This window comes from Palaemon carinicauda, unplaced genomic scaffold, assembly GCF_036898095.1.
Source record: "Palaemon carinicauda isolate YSFRI2023 unplaced genomic scaffold, ASM3689809v2 scaffold20, whole genome shotgun sequence".
Taxonomy (NCBI): domain Eukaryota; kingdom Metazoa; phylum Arthropoda; class Malacostraca; order Decapoda; family Palaemonidae; genus Palaemon; species Palaemon carinicauda.
Genome location: NW_027169590.1, coordinates 579,961 through 597,401, shown reverse-complemented (window position 1 = coordinate 597,401; position 17,441 = coordinate 579,961). Strand labels below are relative to the sequence as shown.

Genomic DNA, 17,441 nt, shown 5'->3' with positions numbered 1-17,441 from the left:
GTCACAGAAATTACTTTTGTAAAATCTATTACGTTTTGTATTTCTTTTTATTACTGCTTCAGTGAGGATAATATCACTTAAATTTAAATCAATTGTCGGTCACTAATAGTTTAGAGTACAAAAATAGATTATTGTATCATAATCTGAATGATAATACCATGTATATTTAATCTCTTGGGATAAGTTAGTTTTTGGTATGGTTGCCAAAGTGCTGTTTGATAGTTCTTATTGGGCTTCTTACTTTTTATGTAGCGAGATCTCTGAGTTGGTTAGTTATAACTGCGGTAATTGACTCTTCAAGGTTTACAATGCTTAAATATTTTTATTTCCTCTGCAGTTAGATTTGTCCCCTAGATCCAACTCTTCTTATTTCAGTGAATCATTTTATATTTCATTAACTAAATGTTTTTTTGTGCTTCTGCTCGATGCTTGAAATTTAGATAGTTTTTTATGCTGCTTGTAGTAACTAGAGTTCTTGCACATTCTCAGCATTGCTCCTGCACAGATATTGTTTTTTCTATTAACTAAGATAAACGTATTTTAATTTTAGTTTGTGTAACATTACATTATCTATCTTTCAAGAAGATGCTAAAAAAGATATGATGTTGCGAACATTAAGCATATTTTGAGATACATCTATAGAGAACTTGGGTATACATTTCATTTTTACTTTATGCTTAATTTTGTAGAATTTTAAAGAATTAACTTTACTATTTATGGGTGGGAGTTTGCTTTAGCAAATTTCGACCATGGAAATACCGTAGCATAATTGCATGTATTAACAAAAAAGTTAGTTGAACATTTGTTGAAATTACATTGTCATTTTGATAGTTATTAAGTTTAAGAAGTCAAAGTCTCTCAAATTCTCTTGCTATTTCCAAACTCCTTTGCAACCATTGTAAAATTCTTTAGTTAGGAATTTGCAAGTTTTAATCTTGGATCATAGCTACTCATCGGGAGTGTTTGTTCTTATGCGAATACAGACTTGAGTCCTACAGGTAGGGAGTATGTTTTCAGCGCAAAGCTTGACGGCCGTTGAATCATTTAACAAGCAGTTAAGCCACGGTTGAAAGCGAGGATGAGGAGCCCTGCCTCCTTACCTATCAAAGTTTCTTCACTTATGTTTTTGGCCACATCAAGTACAGTAATACCAGTGTACCCTTAAGAGAACTTTTCATTTTCTTTTTCAGAAAGTGCATTCTGGCTGTTGATCCTTAGAAGGTTAAGCAAGGCACTCAATCATGAGAGGATGAACTTAACCGGCTATATATAAACATTCTCACTGCTCCTGCTAGGGGGAGGATTGTTTGCAATCGTCTCTGGTTGCCGACTATAGGTCGTGGCCTCCTTTGTGATGTCAGGCGTATGCTTTAAGGGGGAGAAAGAGAGCTTTGCTTCTTCCTTTCGTTCATTGGGTGCAGTTGCTTTCACTGCTCCCATGCTTACTTTCCTTGCTCAATCCCCTGGGAGTATGTGTCAGGAGCAAGTCGCCTCCTGTCCTAAGTCGGCGATCTTTCAGGTTCCGGTAGCATGTTGCTTCTTCCTTTCGTTCATTGGGTGCAATGCTATTGCTGCCTCTGTGCTTACTCTCCTTGCTCAATCCCCTGGGAGTATGTGTCAGTAGCAAGTCGCCCTCTGTCCTAAGTCGGCGAGGTTCGGGTAGCATGTCAGGTTCCTCCCGTTTTTGTCACACCCCATTGGAGGTTGGAGGCTCTTCTCCATTTGTGCTACTGCTGATAACAAGTGTGAATGAAGGAAAGTATTGGCGTCCTTAGGTCTTTCATTGAAGGACGTAGTCAGTGTGTCCCCGATGATGTCTGCAGTGATTGCCCCTCCCCGGGGGCCTAGGTACCAGACTGGTGGGACCACCCGTAACTTCTCGGAAGGAACTGGGGCATGCAGCTCTTCATGTTACCCTACCTGTTTCTTCCAGGCAGTGGGATGGCTGAAGAAGTGAAGAAGAGGGTTACGCTTTGCAAGCATTCTCCCCCATCTTACATCCGAGAGTAGGGGAATTCCTTGTCGTGCCTTGGGCAATCCAGCAGAAGCATAGGGCTGAACCTTTGGTTGTGTTATTCCTTCAGGATAGTTACTTACCAACATTTTCAGGCCTTTGCTCCCCCTCCATCTTGGGAATAGAGGTCTTATCCATTTTTTTCAACATCGAGGACCCTGGCCTTTCAGACAAAGGGAGGAGGAATGTTGGAGTGGATCACGCTCAAAGAATTCCATCAGAGGAAGACTTCTTGTTTTCAGTAGATCTGAAGGATGTGTACTTTTATTACCTAAGTATCAGTCCTCTCTTAGTGAATCTTCTCCCACTACTTCAAAATATTAAACTTGCAGCAAATATTTTTATGATGAATAGGCTGACATAAGTCTATTTTTGTAGTTTATATATGAAAGGTCTATTTTAATGATGTTACTGTTTTTAAAATGTTTTGTTTTAATTGTTCATTACTTCTCTGATAGTATATTTTTTTCCTTATTTCCTTCCTCACTGGGCTATTTTTCCATTTAAGCCCTTGGTGTTAGCTAGTACATCACATACATATACCAAGGCACTTCCCCCAATTTTGGGGGTTAGCCGACATCAAACAAAAACAAAAAAGGGGACCTCTCCTCTCTACGTTCCTCCCAGCCTGACAAGGGACTCAACCGAGTTTGGCTGGTACTGCTAGGGTGCCACAGCCCACCCTCCCCCGTTATCCACCACAGATGAAGCTTCATAACGCTGAATCCCCTACTGCTGCTACCTTCACGGTCATCCAAGGCACCGGAGGAAGCAGCAGGGCCTACCGGAACTGCGTCACTATCGCTCGCCATTCATTCCTATTTCTAGCACGCTCTCTTGCCTCTCTCACATCTATCCTATCACCCAGATCTTTCTTCACTCCCGTGTCCGGAAAAGTCGCCGTAAACAAGTTTGCCGTAGGAAAACTCACCTCAGGAGTTTTCGCCTCGGAAAATTTCGCCCAATAGGAAAAATCGCCGCAAGATAATTTTGCCGTAAAACAAGTATTTGTGATAAAAAAAACTTTGGTTTCTGAAGTACCATTTTATCTCTTTCAAACAACCAAGTTTGGCTTTCAAAGTTTCGATAAGTAAACAACCAATAAGGAAATCAAGTAATTTTTTTTTATCTTTAGTATATTATGCATGGGTGAAAAATGCATCTATACAAATATGACAATCTTTGTTCATCGAGGAAGAAATATTTTTTACAATACTATAATGATTTCATGAACATGATTTCCAGAATACCCATCACAGTCGGGATGAAGCACTTTCCATAAGTTAAAGCCTCATTGGAGCCTCTTTAACCCTTTAACCCCCAAAGGACGTACTGGTACATTTCACAAAACTCATCCCTTCACCCCCATGGACGTACCGGTACGTCCTGGCAAAAAACTGTTTTATACATTTTTTGCATATTTTTGATAACTTTGAGAAACTTCAGGCATTTTCCAAAAGAATGAGACCAACCTGACCTCTCTATGACAAAAATTAAGGCTGTTAGAGCAATTTTGAAAAAAATATATTGCAAAATGTGCTTGAAAAAAAAAAACGCCTGGGGGTTAAGGGTTGGAAAGTTCCAAATAGATGGGGGTCAAAGGGTTAAGTATCACCAACTCTGCAAATATAAAAAAAAATAAACAGGTTTTAAGGTCAATCATGAATGGCAGTGGCAAGGAATAGTTACAATGCCCTAAAGACTGACCATATATACATATAATCAGCACCCAAGCCCCCTCTCCACCCAAGCTAGGACCAGGGAAGGCAAAGCAATGGCTGCTGATGACACAGCAGGTAGGCCTATAGACTTCCTCAAACCTCCCATCTTTAGCTCACAAGTATGGTGAGGTTGCAGACATTACAAGAAACTATCGGGCTCGAGAGGGGCTCGAATCCCTGTCCGGCAGATCACGAGGCAGGGACACTTGCAATAAGCCAATGCAGCGTTGTAAATAGTTTATACAAAATTTGCAGTCATTCTATGACTAATGATAATAATGTGCTCATCATGAAATGGTCTGTATTGTTTCAAATGAAGTACCTCAGTGAGGCTTAAATCATACTGACCACTAAACCAGAATGAAATGTCACATCTAACATTTAAAACCAACACCTGTCAAGAAATTTAATTTTGACCACAGCAGAGCATACCAGGATGGTCTTGCTTCGGATTGACGACACGAGAAATGTTGCTCGGCAGCTTTCTCAGAGCTGGACTGTGACTGAATTCTTGTTCCACAGTTTTCAATGTGACTTGTGGCTTTACATGATTACAATAAAATGATATACAGTATCCGCTGCGTAAGGTATATTGATAACTCAGGCAAGTTACTTCACAGATTTCATCACAAATGAAATCTGGGTTATTTCAGGTCATGTAGTTTTGGTACATCTTGCCTGGTCTACTGCGAGTTGGGTGTTTTTCTAACCCGCAAAAAAAAAGAAAAGCGCCACGGGTGATGACTACGAATACGGCAATTGAGCTCCAGGTCAAGAAGGTCTGTGATTAGACGTGACATTAACGGGATGGTCGCACTTAAAGACCCTTCTTTCTTCCTCCGACAGCAACCCTCTGCTCCGAAGGTAGACGACCTTGCCATGGATCTTCCCGATGACTGATTTGGGAAAATTGGGCTGAACTGTATTCCTTGCAACGGTGCATATATAATGATGTTATCACATCAGGACCACCCAGCTCAATTATAGGAGCGTTTTGAATCCCAGGAGACAAAGGGTAAGATGGCTAATTGCTAAACTATAGTAAAATTGGTAAAATTATAAAATGATCAGTATGAAAATGTATAAATTAATTTCATTTTCATACAAACTGGTATTATTTATTTACAAACTATTAACCCTTTTACCCCCAGGCTATTTGGAAATTTCCAACCCTTAACCCCCAGGGGGTTATTTTTTTCCCGGTACATTTTGCAGTATATTTTTTTTTAAATTGCTCTAACAGGCTTAATTTTTGTCATAGAGAGGTCAGGTTGGTCTCATTCTCTTGGAAAATGCCTGAATTTTCTCCAAAAATTATCATAAATATGAAAAAAAAAATGTTTATAGCATTTTTTTGCAAGGACGTACCGGTACATCCATGGCTTTTGTGGAATGTACCAGTATGTCCTTTGGGGGTAAAATGGTTAATTTAATAGTGCCAGGATCATGGCCAAACTTGGACCCTGCCAGGATATGACCACGACCCCGTCTCCATGCCATCCCTGTATGAAGTGTGGAGTGGCACGGAGAGAAGAGGCTTTTGTGCACCCTGAGGGCTCTGCAGTGCTGTCTGAAGAAGGCCTGACTGCTCAGAACCTGGGTGACGGCGACTCTTCCTTGGGACGGGTGGAACCAAGAGAGAGCTGTTTAAAACAAGATCTCTTTTGGACTTCGGAAGTCTATCCATAATGGGAACGCTTGAATTGCTGAGAGAGTCTAGGTTCCAGGTAGGACCGGAACTTGCAAAGTCCGGGACTAGGCTCCACCCTCGTCTTCAAGAGGAGTCTTGCAGTTGGCTTAGTGTGAAGGTTGGGTTGGTGTAGTTTATGTACAGACATACATATACTAAGGCACTTCCCCCAATTTTGGGGGGTAGCCGACATCAACAAATGAAACAAAACAAAAAGGGGACCTCTACTCTCTACGTTCCTCCCAGCCTGACAAAGGACTCAACCGAGTTCAGCTTGTACTGCTAGGGTGCCACAGCCCACCCTCCCTTGTTATCCACCACAGATGAAGCTTCATAATGCTGAATCCCCTACTGCTGCTACCTTCGCGGTCATCTAAGGCACCGGAGGAAGCAGCAGGAAAGGGGGTAGTTTATGTACCAGAGCATTTTCATGGCCTTTATTCCAGAGGCGTACTCAAGCTTTTGACTCATTTGCGCTTGGTCTTGTGATGGTTGCTAGCCCAGATCCCTTAGGAGACAGTAAGCATATCCTCTCTGGTAACATATAAATTTAACTCTGTAAAGGAGGAAGAATGACTGACCCCTCCTCCATTCTTTCTGCCTCTATCCTAGGAGCAAAGTGTTACTCACTTGATCTGGCTTGATGATGTGAACTATACTACTGAGCTCCATCTTTAAAACCTATGGAAGTTCTTATCCATCCTCCATAGACAAGGATGAGGATGGTAGAATATATACCAGCACTTGGTCATCATAAGCCAGGTATATTATTCCTGACTGCAAACCCCTTTGGCGGGGAAAGGGATCCCTCCTTTGAGCAAGTACAAATGTTGAACATTTCCAGGGAAGAAAAAGAACGTACCACTTCCGACACTCCGAGCAGTGAGTCTCCCTACCTAAAAGACAATGTTTTGTATTTGAGTAGGAACAAATCACAAATTTTTAAAGTAATTTGTATTTTTCCTAGCAATACAAACCCGCGTTCTTTAGATTATTCTTCTCCTGTCAACCACTCCTCTCAGTCTTGAGCCAAAAGGTTATAATTGAAGAGACTATGACAGGTAAGGGGGTGGGCTCTCGCCTTTGCTCCCACCTTTTGCTTAACTGCTTGTTCAGCGATTCAGCGGCCGTCCAGCTTCGAGCTGAAAACACACTCCCTATGTAAAGGACTCGGGTTTGTACAGCTAGGAAGAATACAAATTACTTTTAGAAATTTAGGATTTTAGTTGTTGTGATAGCTGAAGTACATAATCTTAACTGTGACCATTTTTTCCCAACAGCTTTCCAAAAGATTAAAATAAAACTTATTAATTTGCCTTATGGCACCTCTTGGGTTGCACGGGGCAGGGAGTGCAGTGTGGCCACCCACCTGAAGAGGAGGGAAAAGGAAAGAAGAGGATGAGTTGATGGAGAGGAATGGGATCCCAGACACTTCTTTTTCATAACCCCCTTCTCTCTCCCTCCCTCCCTACCCCCTTTTCTTATTGACTTGTGTGTATGATTCTTTCCTTCAGTGTCTCTCCTCTCTCTCTCTCTCTTTCTCTCACCCAGGTCTCTTTCCAACCTGTTTTCTCCAGATGTTCAGTTCTTTAATTTTGGTCTGAAATATGTCTTTTAATTGCCCTGTTAGTTAAATTGACTTGATGGAATGTAAAGTGATTCTTAAATGTTCTCGCCAGTAAGTTTGTTCTTTAGTAAAAGGACCTATAATGTTCTTTATAAAAATTTGTTTACTGAAGTGAGTATTGCATTTGTCAAAATCATTTGCTTATTACTTTCATTGTGTGCAGCTATTTTGATCCAATTATTTTAGTACTGAAATTTTTCTAATGAATGTATATGTAATTTTTATCCTGTGTGCTATTTCTGTTCTTTAAGCAAATTTAGAAATGATTATGTTCATTATTTGATGTGTATTGCAAGAGAAAATATGACTTTACATGTAATGCTTAAATACTTCTTGTTCTCATTAAGGAACACAGAAATGTACTGTCTCATATAAATGGCTAGCAAGATTGTAATTACAACTTACAATCTAACCAATGTGATCTGGTTGATAATATTTTTAAGTCTTAGTGGTTAAAGTAAAAAAGGATAATGGCATTTCTTTGTAATTAAATAGTATTGAAAGTTTTTTCATTTCTTTGGTTGATATAAATGTCACTTATTTTCAGTTGAACTGAGATGTAAAATGAATTGTAAATAATCATTTGAAAGAGTCACATGAAATGTAAAACCCACTTTTGTATAATAGTTTTAAAAGACTGTATAATATTCTTTAGCTGCAGTAATTGAATGGAATTCTGTTAAATTATCATTAGGAATACTCGTCAACTGTTTTCACCAAGTGTACAGACAGACTCGCCGATATTGCGGGTGCGTTGAGATCTCTTGGTCCACAGGGCGTCGGACACTGCGGGCCATAGTTAGTATTGCCGTTTAGACCTTTAGCGGCCCTGTAGGAAATTCTGAATAGGGGTGTTATGTCGTCGTCTCGTTCTTGTCTTAGCTATGTCGCTGAACTGGTGGGTTTTCAGATGTCTGGGAATCTAGGAAACATTGTCGGTTGAATATGATGGACCTTTGGAGGAATCATAAGGATCACTGTATTTGTTCTATGTATCCCAGAAAAGGCTTGTGTCCTTTGTTTCCTGTTTTTTTGTTCCAGGAACATTTAAAGCTCTGGATGTTTGGCCTTTAGTCTCATTTAGTCGCTGTGCTGACAACTTTTTATGCATTCTTATGCCCGGTTTATTTGTTGTATTTGAAGAACGCTTGGTACTGTTACCATGTTTTTGGGAGATAGTTGTTATTATTCTCAAAGAAACTGGCTCAAAGTCCTGTATCTTTCCACCCCTTATGTCTTGAGACAAAGAAAAACTAAAGATTATAGTTAAACTACTGATGGAAATGATAAATAAACATACATATCTTGTATGCAGAACACATTTGGCTCAAGTTTTGAGACAAATTTAGTGTATTGGGAAAGTTCCTTTACTTTTCCAATGTTTTAAACAAATGTGGAGAGAGATAATACATACATGCATATACCAAGGCACTTCCCCCAATTTTGGGGGTTAGCCGACATCAAACCAATAAAACAGAAAAGGGGACCTCTCCTCTCTACGTTCCTCCCAGCCTGACAAGGGACTCAACCGAGTTCGGCTGGTACTGCTAGGGTGCCACAGTCCACCCTCCCCCGTTATCCACCACAGATGAAGCTTCATAACGCTGAATCCCCTACTGCTGTTACCTCTGCGGTCTTCCAAGGCACCGGAGGAAGCAGCAGGGCCTACCGGAACTGCGTCACAATCGCTCGCCATTCATTCCTATTTCTAGCACGCTCTCTTGCCTCTCTCACATCTATCCTCCTATCACCCAGAGCTTCCTTCACTCCATCCATCCACCCAAATGGACAAAGTAAAAAGCAGTGTTTACTGCTGTAAAATCTTGGCTCTTGTTAACTCATGCTCACTGATTTGAGTTTTGTCTTAGAAATGATTATTTATCACTAGGTGCTGTGTTAACCCTTTTACCCCCTAAGGACGCACTGGTACGTTTCACAAAACCCATCCCTTTACCCCCATGGACGTACCGGTACGTCCTTGCAAAAAAAAGCTATAAAAATTTTTTTTCTTCAGATTTTTGATAATTTTTTGAGAAAATTCAGGCATTTTCCAAGAGAATGAGACCAACCTGACTTCTCTATGACAAAAATTAAGGCTGTTAGAGCAATTTAAAAAAAATATACTGCAAAATGTGCTGGGAAAAAAATAACCACTTGGGGGTTAAGGGTTGGAAATTTCCAAAGAGCCTGGGGGTAAAAGGCCTAAGGTCTTCTCCATTCTTCCATTGTTATTGTTTTTATTGATGTGAGACTGTTATTACAGTGTTCCATTGTAGTAGAACAAAACACTTAGTTGGTTCATAGGATTCTATAGGCTTGGTCCTTAGAAATAAGTGAGTGCTGGAACAGAGTTGAAGTTACACAAATGCAACCAGATAGTATTAAGAGAGCAGACGGCCGTTCAAAACCGAGGCTTCAAATTGACGCCTCAAAGAGCCTAATTTACCCAGGGCTGTGGGAAATGAAAGAGCAAACATTATGTGCTACCCATTCAAGGGTCATCTCTCCTTTCTGGAAGATCAAATTATGACTGGTTTCAATTTGTCATCTGCTTATCAGATTCAAGTCATGATCTAATGGACTTGAAAAAACATTGTTTTTAAAATCTTCTAAGAAAGGGATAAACAAAAGTTGATGAAGATGACAACTGCAATAGTTATAACAGAGACTTCTTGAAGTCTTTATTAAATTGAATCCTGAAAATTTGATGTTTCATGATAGAAGGAGCAGAATTAGAGAAAATAAGTGACAGTCTCTAGTTTTATCTCCCACATTCCATAAGCTCACATATACTGTACATTAAAGCTTTTGAATGATACCTCGTAGTGACGGGGGATTTTGAGGAGGGAGAAGTCTAATTGGAAAGGGATCTCTGGTAGTGGTATCACTCGCCCCAGTTTTAACCCTTTTTACCCCCAAAGGACGTACTGGTACGTTTCACAAAAGCTATCCCTTTACCCCCATGGATGTACCGGTAGGTCCTTGCAAAAAAATGCTATAAAAATTCCTTTTTTCATATTTTTGATATTTTTTTGAGAAAATTCAGGCATTTTCCAAGAGAATGAGACCAACCTGACCTCTCTATGACAAAAATTAAGGCTGTTAGAGCACTTTAGAAAAAATATACTGCAAAATGTGCTGGGAAAGAAATAACCCCCTGGGGGTTAAGGGTTGGAAATTTCCAAATAGCCTGGGGGTAAAAGGGTTAATTCCGACATCCTCTAGGGGTGAGCGAGCTGGATATATTCCTGGCATTCCATGCAACTTTTTTCTCTGGTATATTTAGCAGTATTTATACCTTTGAAATGGTGCTTTAAGGAGCATTTCACTGGGCGACACAGGTCCCTCGCCCAGAAATAGATTTTTCCTTCGTCAAACTCCCTTTTTTGTACCGTTTCATGTTCAGACTTTTGTCTCAAAGAATATGTTCGGTGGTAAGCATGCTTTTTTTTATATGCTTACGAAGCGGTTCATTTTGAACCAAAGATGAGCATGTGTTTGTTTCTTCTCACATAGACTTGGAGCTTTCTTTTTTACAGTTCACGTCCAGTCTGTCTTCTCAAGAAATATGCTCGGTAGTAGTGTGCTTTTTTTATATGCATACAAATTAGTTAATTTTGTACCAAAGAAGATAATTATCTTATTTTCCATATGGACAGATAGTCTTCTTCAGAGTAGAATGTTCTAATTTTGAAAAAAGAAAGGAATATTCTCATACCCAGTTGATAAAAATGGGTAAAACTTCAAAAGCTATATGGTACTTCACTTTAAAGTACAGTTATAGCATTACTGCTTCTCTGATTCCTAGGAAGGTTTAATTTTTGAAATTGTCACAAGTTAAGGGACAATATCCTTAACTTTTTTGTTCAGGGTGCCAATAGACACTTTGAAATCTTCCTGAAAATTAATTTTACAGGAGTTAGTTTCCTTGGATAATCTTTCTCATGTTCCTGTGACTTTTATTATTTCAAGACCCAAGACGATGTGGAATTCTCTTCATTGTTTTCCTGACATATTGTTATTACTACCAAGCTACAATCCTAGTTGGAAAACCAGGATGCCACAAGCCTAAATGCTCCAGCATGGATCAGTAATAATGTTAAGACTTAAGTCAATCTGTCCAACAGAAAACCATTTGTTAAAAGTTCAAACTTCAGAAGTTCCACTGATTCAACTGCTCGATTGGGAAGGTCATTCTACAATCTGGTCACAGGTGGAATAAAATTTCTAGAATACCGTGTAGTGTTGAGCCTTTTGATGGAGAAGGCAAAACTTAGAAATAACGGCTAGATGGTATGTCACCGTCACCTCATTTTCTCGGACCCGGGCTCGATTCCCGGGGCAACCAGAAGCTATTATCTTTGAGTCGATTCCCCCTTGGGTCTCTGATCCTGAGGTATAGAGAGAATCCAGATATTAGGAGGAGGATAATATATGGCTTATTTGAATATTAAAAACATGTCTAAATGTGCAAAATTTATCACCTAGTTCTACATTCAAGATGGTACAGTGGTCTACCCGTAACCTTACTGCTTGGTACTCCATGCTTGGTACGGCACTCAAGTTCGTGGTCTACCCGTGACCTTACTGCTTGGTACTCCATGCTTGGTACGGCACTCAAGTTCAGGGTCTACCCGTGACCTTACTGCTTGGTACTCCATGCTTGGTACAGCACTCTTTAAGTTCATGGTCTACCCGTGACCTTACTGCTGGGTACTGCATGCTTGGTACAGTGCTCGAGTTCATGGTCTACCTGTGACCTTACTGCTTGGTACGCCATGCTTGGTACAGTACTCAAGTTCAGGGTCTACCCGTTACCTTACTGCTTGGTGCTTCACCTATGGCTTATGTACTCAAATAAATCCTCTAGATTTGTCATACCATCATATTTTTCTCTTTCATATTAAGCCTATAGGTTTTAGGCTTAGGAAATGTTGTATAGTTCTTTGAACTAGACTTGTCCCTATCAGTCTCACAAGAGCTTTCTTGGTTAAAGAGATCTTTTCTCTTTGGGAATTTTCCTAAAGAACTTCTCATCTATGTCCATGATGACTTTGATTACCATTTCCAATCAGGATGGCTGCAAGTATAAACCAATGTCATGTTCATTCTTTAAAGGAAGGTTAAAACTGCATGAATAGTATATCAGTGGTGGTTTTCTGCCTCCATTGATGCTAATTTGAAATGGAATCAGTCTTTCAAGTCTTATTTAGTGACTATTTTATTCTGCCTTCTGTTGTTTAATTCAAGCTGATTAAATAATGTTTTAGTAGTTTTACCACCTGACTACCAAGACAACTTCCTACTTTCTTTTGACTAGTGGATCATTTGTTCTTTATTACATACATATACCAAGGCACTTCTCCCAATTTTGGGGGTTAGCCGACATCAACAAATGAAACAAAAACAAAAAAAGGGGACCTCTACTCTCTACGTTCCTCTCAGCCTAACAAGGGACTCAACCGAGTTCAGCTGGTACTGCTAGGGTGCCACAGCCCACCCTCCCCCGTTATCCACCACAGATGAAGCTTCATAACGCTGAATCCCCTACTGCTGCTACCTCCGCGGTCATCTAAGGCATCGGAGGATCTTTATTGAGAGATGAAAATTGTAGCAAGAAAAGTCTGGTTATCAGATAGCCAGGTGTAGAAAGAGCAAAAGGAAATGAAATCCCATTTGAATTGTATTATTGAGGGCATTATCTTTGAATGCTGTTTGTCTCAGTGTTCTGTGAAGGAATTGCTTCTCTCGTTACTTTTCTTAAATAATTCTAGTGGCAGATAGCCTTTTTTGATGAACTTCTGACAATAAGTTAATTGTCTTATTCCTTTTTTTCCTTTGTTTCTTTGGAAATAAGTTTTGAGTCTGGTTTCCCATTTTAAATTGGTCATACACGGATACTTGGAAAGGAAATATTGAAGGTAGAAATGTATTTGTAGATATTTTTATATCAAAGTTAAGCTAATGAATTAGCCTCTATTTTCATTCCATAAAAAATGAAAGTACTACATTGATAGTGGCAATGAGAAACCAGATATTGTTGGTTGACATCTGTCATAGTTCTGTACTCAAATCTCCAGTCTTGATGAAGTGATCCACATCCTATAGAAATTTTTTTATGGTCATTTGATCCTTTGTTTTGCATCTGCAACATTAAGGATGCCAAATGCTCCGTAGTTGAACTGTTTGATTATAAAAGTGCATAGAGAGAAGCCGATAGACAGGACTTTTATTCTTTTACGTTGGTGGAGTCCTATTAGTGGAAAGTTGAAGGTCATTTCATGCTTTGAGGTAACTTGAGTCATATAGAATCAATTTTTCTGTTTGTAGTATTTATCCATGTACACCACATTTGCCAGGTATAGTGATGAGAGGTTGGGTCTTTTTTATAGTTTGGTTTACTGTTGGTAATGTGAAGGTTTTTAATTTGCAGTGGTGTTTGAGTAGGGAATTGTTTCTCTTTGTATTTCCTCTTATTGCATCTTCCTAATCTATTAGGAGGGAACTACAGCACTGGAAAAGTAGCATTTCTTGATTTCCTAGTATTGTCCTCGTGCATCCTTAGCCTTGTATCCTTGTGGGATTGACTCATGAAACCTCATTGGTATTTCATATATGCAGTCTGTAATCTAAAATCATTTTTGGAAATGAATTTTTAAGTATTCTTGGTACTCAAGTACATGGACTACTTGTGACCTTACTTTGATAGTTTCTTGTACTGGCTTCTCAAGTCTTCTAAGGTCTCTCTTAAAAGCTTCTGAGTTTTGATTTCTAAGTTAAGGTTGCTCCACGTTATGCCTTATGTACTTGAAAAAATCCTCTAAGGTTGTCATACCATCATGATCTTTACTTACATAGAAGGCCTATAGGTTTTAGATCTTGGAAATGTTGCATAATCCTTTGAACTAGGCGTGTGCCAATCTCATGATTGCTTTTGTAGTTAAAGAATTTTTTCCTTGGTTTGGGAATTTCCCTAAAGATCTGATCTATGTTTTTCGCAGTTAAAGAATTCTTTCCTTGGTTTGGGAATTTCCCTATAAGATCTGATCTATGTTCACGATGACTTACATTAACTTATTTTAGAGGATGGCATCTTTTACATGTTACACTGCATATATGCAGTATGTTTTTGCCACCTTTATTCCAGCTGGGTTCTCTTTTCTTTATGATACAGTTTCAGATTTTATTGCATTGAGATGCTGAATAAATTTTTCAATGTAGGATATTGTACTCTCTTGCATGTGATTTCATCAACATTCCTTCAATGTAATAATGTAAAGATTATATCTAATCTAACAGCAAGTTCACATCTTGGACAGGTTTGATGAATAGCCCTTTCTTTGCAGAACATATGCAAGAAGTGATTCTTTACTTTTAATAGATATTCTTGTATCGGCATTTTCTGGATTTTGGTAACTCGATGACCATGTTTCGTAGTCAGGTCTTTTGTTTAGTTCACTTCTTTATTTTGGACTTAACTACCATGAAATATAGATTGTTTGGCCAAACTTCAGTAGATGTAACTGAAGGGCATTAATATACAGTTTGGTACTTTCAAATGAAACTACTTATGTAGTGAATTATTGGAAGCAGATCTTCAATTTTGTGATCAAACATTTGAGAAGTTACAGTAGGTGTCTGGACCCTGATGTAATTACTGTGCATTCCTGTACCTTGCAGTGCTGTACTTAATTTTTCTTCCTTGTAACATAGATAAAGTTACAAAATTATTGTATTTACATGCTGAACCAAAACCAATTTAATTGATTTGTATGTTTCTTAAGTTGGTTCTGAAACGTTATTTGTTGAACAGAGGTGACTCATGTACCCTGGGCATCAGCATTCCATATTAAAAAACTGAAAGGGAGTTGAGATGCCGATTAACAATGGCAAGCCTACACAAGTGTTTCATACTGTATTCAGCTGATGACGTTTTCCTCGCATAGCTCTGATAAGCACTTGGCGATACCATGGTTCTTCTATTCAGGATTTGTTACAAGTCGAGTGTAAGAGGTTCGCATAGGATTCGGTCAAATATTGGCTATGGTTCTCTTTGGAAAATTCTCATGGTTCAAGAGATGGATGCGTGTGACCCATGAAATGTTCTGTGTCTCTGTCTGTACATTTTGGTGTTTACGGATTTCGGGCAATTTTTAATGGAAATTGAATAGAAATATATCCACAATTACTGCTAATGCGAGAAATGCTTTAAGGTCTTTTGATACCATTTTATTGAAGTGACTTTTACTTGCATTTGACCGAGGATGATATTTTAGAAAAAAAATTTTGTATCTTATCTCTTCTGAATATAATGTGGCCTTTTTAGCAACCAAAGAAATTTTGAGACAAAGTAGCAAATTTAAAGTTTTGTTTGAGTTTATTATTTTAAGACAAGCAGCAAATTTAGAATAAATTTTTAAAATGTAATTTGAAGTTTAGTTTGAGTTTCTTTAAAGATTGTTCAACCAGTGATATTGAAGGTTAGAATGTAAGCAGTAAAATAAGCAGTTTATACTTATGCTATGTCAATCTGTGTATGAAAATAAATTGCTAAAAAAAAAAAGAGAGAAAATGAAAACATTCAAGGACCTAGTAACACCTTTATATAAAGAATGAAAACTGCTTTAATCATTTGTTACTAGGTGGGACCTGGGGTGGGCCTTGGTTGGGTTTTCATTTTCTCTTTTTATAAAGAAAAACAATCTTGCTAAGTCTTAGAGACAGTGCTTTCCTGTTCCTTTGGGAAACATGAAGGATTTTAAATTCTTTATCCATGTAAAGTCTGTTATTTTCTCATGTAAATATATACCAAATCATGTACTTGTGTTTTCTGATACCACCATTTCTAAATTTGTATTTGAATAATCTACAGAAATAATATCACAGGTTAAATTCTGATATTTATTCATTAGAAAACTTCTGTACCAAAAATAATTGGATCAAAGTAACCTCACTCTGAGAAAGTTTATGATTCTTGAATGCAATACTTATTTCACCCACATTTTTTTATGAGGAACATGACTAAGCCCTTTTTGATGGACACTTGAAACTTACTGACTTGAACTATTTGAGGGTCACTCTAAAACATCATATTCCAGCAAGCCAACTCTACCACCTAACATGGCAATATTAAATGACGTATTCCAGACCAAAATTAAAGAACTGAACATCTGGAGAAAACATTGGAAAGAGACCTGGGTGAGAGAAAGAGAGAGAGAGAGGAGAGACACTGAGGGAAAGAATCATACAAGTCAATAAGAAAAGGGGGTAGAGAGGGAGGGAGAGAGAAGGGGGTTATGAAAAAGAAGTGTCTGGGATTCTATACCTCTTCTTTCATTTTCCCTCCTCTTCAGGTGGGTGGCCACACTGCACTCCCTGCCCCATGCAACCCAAGAGGTGCTTATAGGCGTTTTAACTTATATAATGTATTTGAGATGTTAATAAAATTACCATATGTAAGGTATTTATGATGTTAATAAAATTACCATGTTTATTTCTTTGATTTTTATTGTATCCTCTTGTACATTTTACTTTATTATTTTACATTTAGTTCAGTATATTCAAGCCTCTCCCTTGAAAAATGCCTTTAGTGCAAGCTGTTTGTTGCAAAGCTAGCTTGTTCAATATTGCCAACACTATAGCAAGCAAATTTAGTTTGAACTGTTGTTTATACAAATTTAGCAACAAACAGCTTGCACTAAAGGCAGTACCTTTAATCAAAGATCCATTTATATTAGTTTTTCATTTTTGATCTTCATTAATTCATACCTTAACTGGCACAGTCTCAATTTGAAAATGGACTTTAGTGCTGTAATATTTTCTACTTTACACACAATAGCTTTAGTACATTATAAGATTATATCAGGTAAGTTAGTCACCGAGGCTAAAGCATAAAAGCTATCAGCAATAAAACATATCTGAGAATAAGTCACGGGTGTTACAGAATCTGATTAGGGTTTAAGGAGAGATTTATCACAACAATAAGTCTCTTCCAACGGTGTTCATTTAGTAGGAAATTTAGTGTTGAGTTACAACCCTGGGGTGTAAATTGGCTGACCCAATAGAGTAAAAGTCCAGTGGTTAGAAACCATGCTGGAAGAAAGGTGGTAAAAAGTGCAATAGAGCAAAGGTCCAGAGATTGGAAACCCAAATAGTACAACAAATGCACTAGAGTAAAGGTCCACAGGTTGGAAAACCTAGTTAGAAAGGTGGCCTAAAGTGCACTAGGGGTCAAAGGTCCAGATTGGCAACCTAGCTGTAGGTACAGTAGCAATATGCTCAGTTGAACCACACATCTGGAGGTTAGAAACCCAGCTGGAAGGTAGAGAAAACAGTGCAGTTGCACTACAGCAAAGATTGGAAGCCCAGCTGTAAGAAAGGTGGCAAAAA

The 17,441-nt window shown here is 38.5% G+C and overlaps 1 long non-coding RNA gene across 1 annotated transcript; it reads left to right on the top strand.

Moving 5' to 3' along the window:
* The first annotated feature begins 9,297 nt into the window (after nt 1-9,297).
* LOC137635948 (uncharacterized) lies at nt 9,298-16,095 on the top strand. Its single transcript, XR_011042865.1, has 2 exons — nt 9,298-12,382; nt 12,639-16,095. It is a non-coding gene; the product is annotated as an uncharacterized lncRNA (long non-coding RNA).
* The last annotated feature ends 1,346 nt before the right edge of the window (nt 16,096-17,441 follow it).